Genomic DNA, 6,527 nt, shown 5'->3' with positions numbered 1-6,527 from the left:
GGCAGATTGTCTGAATGGCCCACTTTTGCTCCAATTTCTTATGTTTCTATTCCTCTCTTGTTATCTATCCCTATCTGTTAGATTTATATATTTATTTGCACTGTTGTATTTTTCTTTACATTTATATGATCTCACTTTTGCAATACAGTCATAAAGATTATATTTTCATGATGTAAACAATTTCGCAATTAACATCAGTGCATATTTGATCCCATTCTTCAACTCTTCTCTGAATTTCCTCTGGGTCACTGTATAAATACAGGTGTTGCTGCAGCAGCTAAGGAGCTGAAGCAAGAAAGCTACTTCTTGAGCAATATACAAAGGGGAATTTGGACCTGAGGAAGAATTATGGTTTGCAATTTGCATATACACAAAAACTATAAGGTATGGCATCCACAACAAGACAAAACTCCCACTTACAGAAAAGAGCAATTTAATGGAATTTCTTCTGTTTTCCCACTCTGGGTCATGGTTAGTCTCACCACTGCAATTAACCCGGAGTTTCCAACGAACTCGACTGGCTACTAAAATGTACCTGCCAGTCAAGGCATTGAGCAGCAAAATCACAACAAATGCAACCAATGAGCCTAACAGTGTGTCAATTAAATCAAAAGCTATCCATACCTGTGAAGTGTAATAGTCTGGTATTAAGTTACAATACCATGATATACCATTCACCACATAACTAGGTCTAAATGCAAAACACCAGGGGATATTTTTCAAACAAAACAGTACACAGACAGTTAGTATAACTGTAGCAGCACATTTTTCAGTGCAGTATTTTTTTTTCAGCTTCTGACAACAAATAGCCGCATAGCGGTCAAAGGTGAAAGCAATTGTAATCCAGACCGAGTTATCTCTGGCTGTGAACAGCAAGAAGGATCTGAGAATACACAGTGGAGTAATGTACAGGAAACTGTATGGGAAGAAAAGGCCATTGATTCTATTCAATATCACACCTATGATGGTGACCAGTAGATCTGACACAGCCATGGCTACCAGATAACGAGTAATGCATTTAGAGAGACCACACTTTCCTCGTGACAGGATAACTATTGCTGTCACATTAGCTGTAGAAAAAAGTGGAAAGAAGAAATGAGATAATTTAATTCATTTAATAGAAACACATAGGAGTCTACCAATTTTTCTCACTGGTTGGACATTCATCTCTATATGTTTTGTGAACCGTGAAAACGCAACCTGTTAGGCCAATAATTGAATTCTATACTGTAAAACAATGTACTTTTCTGAACCTGAGGCCGTATTTCATGCAAGTAAGTAATTAGCAGTTTACTACATGAGTATCTTTTAATAATTGATGGGATGTGGGCATTGACGGCTAGGATAGCATTTAATATCCACCCTTAACTGCCCTTGAGAATCTGGTGGTGAGTTGAATCTTGAACTGCAGCAATATATGTGGTGTAAGTATTACAATGTTGTTAGGGAGGGAGTTCCAGGATTTTGACCCAGCAACACTGAACGAATGAGAAAATTGCTCCAATTCTGTTTATGAGGTAAAATTTCAATTGTTTCAGCTAGAAATATTAGAATAATACAGGTTGCAGAATAATAATTATAATTCTATAATTATTGTCGAATTAGAATTGTTCTTCTACCAATATACACTCAAGTGCCCACAAAATGATCAGAAAATTTTTAATGAGTGTGTTACACTTTAAAATCAGGACTTTTATGTTTTCAGCGATCTTCTATGTTGGTTCAAGATTCAGCTCAAACATGTGTCTTAATCTTCATAGCGAATTTCTGATGATTCTACTTGTTGAAGAATATATTCTAATTATATTCATGTCCTTAGGGTTACAGCTGCATGTATAGATTTCTATTATATCAAAAAGTATTTAATTTTAAAAATTAAACTATTAAATGATGGTTCGATTTTCTCACAGCATTGTCAGTTGTCTTAAATCAGGTTACTGACTGGATGCTCTTACTAAAATCTTTATTTCTGCTCGTAAGCCTGTCTTCCAGTGCACAAAGGAAATAGCACCACTCAATCATTCAAATAGACTCATGAACACGTTTATTGGAAGAAATAAATAAATGATTATGGTATAAGACACTACCTGGTTGTAGTGGGCTACATGAGGACCTTACACTGATAATGATAGAAGGTGCTTTTGAAGGAGGCTTTGTAAGATACTGTTCCATCCTGTAAATGGTACACATTACTGTCACTGTGCATCAGTGGTGAAGAAAATGAATATTAAAGGTGGTGGATGATGTGCCAATCAAGTGGGCTGCTTTGTTCTGAAGGCAGACGATCACTACCTTCTCAATGGCAGTTAGGGCTGAGCAATTAATACTCACCTCACCAACAATGCACACACACCCCATGAATGATTAAATAAAGAACTTAATTGTTTGCTGATGTCGTTTTCTCCAGCTCCATTCCCAAGTGACCATAATCAGTCTCTCTTCAATCTATTAGCCTGATCTTTAATATATTTTGCCCAGTTATGATTTTCGCTGATATTGATTCTCAACCATATTATGTTCTGGTCACTTCTGCCTGCATATTTTGCTGCTCATTTTTCTGCTATCTGCTCTGGCTCATTCCCCATTAAACTGGTTTAGAAAGGAGTACTGCACAAACTATAGAAGTTCCACTTCCTTATCCCCTTTATTTGCCACTCTGGCCAATTCATTCTGCAAAACTTTAAATCACTGTGTTGATGTGCCATCTTTTTCTCACCTCATTTTTCGAATTTGTTGCAATATTTTTTTCCTCCACTAGCCTGGTTTGCAGACAATCCCAACAGAATCGAAAGGCAGAGAAGTGATGTTAAACTTATGTTGAACCTTGATGAGAGCATAGAGCTCTGCTCTCCAGAAAGGATTGTGGGGCACTGACCCTAAGAACCAGAAGCAGGAGAATGCAATTCAGACCTTTGAGCCTGCTCCGTCATTCAATTAGTTCATGGCTGCTCTCATCTCATCTTCAACTCCATCTTCCTGCCTGTTGCCCATAACCCTTTATTTATTAAAAATCTATTTCCTTCTTAAATTTACTTAGTGTTCCTGCATCCACTGCATTCTGGAATAGTGAATGCCAGAGATTTACAATCATTTGAAAGAATTAATTCCTCCTTATCTCTGTTTTAAATCTTCCCATTTCCCAAACAATGAAGTCTCATTCTAGATTGCTCCACAAGGGGAGGCACCCTCTCTACATCTACTTTGTCAATGCCCTTTAGCACATTATACACCTCTATTAGATCTCTCATTCTTCTGAATTCTCCTGAGTATGGATTTAAACTGTTCAATCTCTCTTCATAAGAGTCTCCCATCTCCCTCATCTCTGGAATTAATTTCGTGAACCTTCTCTGAACTGCCCCCATTGCAATTACATCCTTCCTTGAATAACAGAGGATGGTGCGTATATGACCAAAACTCCAGAGAAAGTGCAAACCAATTACAATGATGATAACAGACCCGAGTGGTAATAACTGCCAGGAAAGATTGAAATTACTGGAGCTTTTTCACGTAGGAAAGAGACTGAGGGCTGACCTGAAGTGGGTTAAACTGGTACAAGCAGTGACACGGTGTTTCCACATGTCAGTATCTCACAATCCAAAATGTAACAATCACAAACAAATACAAGAGGAATGCCAGGGAAATTATTTTTCTCTAGAGTAACTAGAAAGTGATAACACGGCTAGAAGCAGTTGTTTAGATGAACAGCGCTGAAATAGTGAAAGAGCAGGTGGATAAACAAAGACAGCGAGAAAATTGAAACAATTTGCTGTTAGTAATAGGAGAAATGAGGTCGGAGGGAGGTCATAGAGTCATAGAGCCCTACAGCACAGAAACAGAACCTTCAGTCCACCTCATCTGCAACAATCAGATGTTCCAGTTTGACCTAGACCCATTTGCCAGGATTTGGCCCATATTTCTCTAGACCTTTTCTCTTCATGTACCCATCAGATGCCTTTTAAATGCTGTTATTGTACCGGCCTCCACCACTTCCTCTGGCAGCTCATTCCATATACGCACCATCCTCTGTGTGAAAAAGTTACCCCTTAGGTCCTTTTCAAATCTCTCCCCTCTCATCTTAAACCTATGCCCTCTAGTTTTGGATCCCCTCCCCCCAGGAAAAATACCTTGGCTATTCACCCTACCCATGATTTTGTAAACCTCTATATGGTCACCCCTCAAGTCTCCGATGCTCCTGGGAAAAAAGCCCCAGCCTATTCAGCCTCTCCCTACAGCTCAAACTCAAACCTCCAGTCCTGGCAACATGCTTGTACATCTTTTCTTTCCACCCTCTCAAGTTTAACAACATCCAGAATTGTGCGCATTATTCCAAAAGTGGCCTCACCAATGTCCTGTACAGCTGCAACGTGACATCCCAACTCCTATACTCAATTCACTGACCAATAAAGGCAAGCATGCCAAATGCCTTCTTCACTACCCTGTTTATCTGTGACTCCAATTTCAAGAAACTACACATCTGCACCCCGAGATCTCTTTGTTCTGCAACACTCTCCAGGGCCCTACCATTAACTGTATAAGTCCTGCCCTGATTTTCTTTACCAAAATGCAACACCTCACATTTATGTAAATTACACTCCATTTGTCATTCCCAGCCCATTGGCCCATCTGATCAAGGTCACATTGGGCTCTGAAATCATTTTCTTCCCTGTCCACAACATCACCTAGTTTGGTGTTACCTGCACACTTACTAACCATATCCCCTATATTCACATCCAAATCAGTTATATAAATGATGATAAGCAGTGAAACAAGCACCGATCCTTGTGGCACACCACTGCTCACAGGCCTCCAGACCAAAAAACAACCCTCTACCAGCACCTTCTGTCTCCTACCTTCAAGCCAATTTTGTATCCAATTGGCTAGCCACCCCTGGACCCCAAGTGATCTAACCTTTCTAACCAGTCTACCATGCAGAACCTTGTTGATCACTTTGCTGAAGTCTCTACAGACAAAGTCTACCACTCTGCCTTCATCACTCTTCTGTGTCACCTCTTCTAAAATCTGAATCAAGTCAGTGAGACACAATTTCCCGCACACAGTTTCATGATGACTATCCCTAATCAGTGCTTGCCTTTCCAAATGCAGGTTGGTTGCAGAACTTGGTTATCTCGGAGCAGTTAAGCATAAAATAGCCGGCTCAAAACAAAGGTTATATCAAGTACCTAACTACACAGATTGGAAATACCAAGGCAAGATATGCAAAACAGCGAAGTACTGCGTACACTGGAAAACAGAATAGAAAACAAAAAGAAAATATTGGAAACCATCGCTGAGCAGAAACAAATTTATGATTTCTGATTGATGCCCCTTGGTTAGAGACCTAGAACGGATCTATGTGTGTGTGTGTGTGTGTGTGTGTGAAACTGCATTATAATGAGCGGAGATATAGCAGGAATGGGGAAGAAGAGAAGTTACAAACCGAGCTCTCAGTTCAGGGCTTACCGGGGACACCGATGGCTCCAAGAATAGGATAGCAGATAGCAAACGCTAGGCCAGTTATCCGACCGTGCATCTCCGAGGGGAAGATCCAATGTTTCTGTGAGTTCTGGCCGGCCCATTGGAAGCAGAGCTAATTTATACCAGGTTCTCTCTGTTGCTGTCATTAGTTACAGGTTCTTGAGCAAACAAAAACCGTCATTCTCAAATGAAAAATGTTGCGTAACAGTGTTTAAATGACACCACCGTACAACAACAACTTGCATTTCTATAACACCTTTAAACACTGCAAAACTGTCCCAAGAAAATTCACGACGGCATAATCTGGCAATATTCTGAATACTGCTATCCAGGGATCAAAATAAAGGCAGGACAATTCCACTGCACAAGAAATTTTCAATGATTCATCAAGTTTCAGCGATTGCACTAAAAGTCTGAAGGTGGCGTTTCCAGACTAAAATCCAACAACAAATGTAAAATAAACATAAACTCCTGCTGAGCAGTTTTCGAAACGGGCTTGTTTAATTGCAGATCTCCTTAGCTGGCTCTAGGTCCTGTTGCTGACACTATACCCTGTCCCTCAGTCAGTTCGCCACCCCCGGCTCTCAGAGGGGCTCAGCTTCCCAACCGGCGTTCAACTCTCCCGCTGACCAACGGCCTCCTTCCCCCTCATCAACCCACCGCTACTCACCAGCATCACATCACTGAGCAGCACACACACACACATCTTCCCCTTGCCTACACCGTCAGGTTTCAGTTTGAAAGTACTCTGTACCCACAGTCCCATTACTCACTGTAACCACACTGCTCCCAAACTTCACAATCAAAGAACAGCTTCTTCCCCACTGTTGTTAGACTTCTGAATGGACCTCAAATTTTAAATTTAATGTTGATCTCGTTCTTTGTGCACTTTCTCTGCAGCTTTAACATTGTGTTTCTCGCTCTGTTTCGTTACTCTTATGCACTGCATGCAAAACATTACTTTTCACTGTACCTAGGTAAATGTACAATAAATCAAATCAAAAAACACAACCAGTTCCTCGGATTTAGGTTTGTTTGGACTAATGATATAT

The sequence above is a fragment of the Rhincodon typus genome, chromosome 14 (assembly GCF_021869965.1).
Source record: "Rhincodon typus isolate 14 chromosome 14, sRhiTyp1.1, whole genome shotgun sequence".
Classification (NCBI taxonomy): Eukaryota; Metazoa; Chordata; class Chondrichthyes; order Orectolobiformes; family Rhincodontidae; genus Rhincodon; species Rhincodon typus.
Note: the sequence above shows the minus strand (reverse complement) of the source record.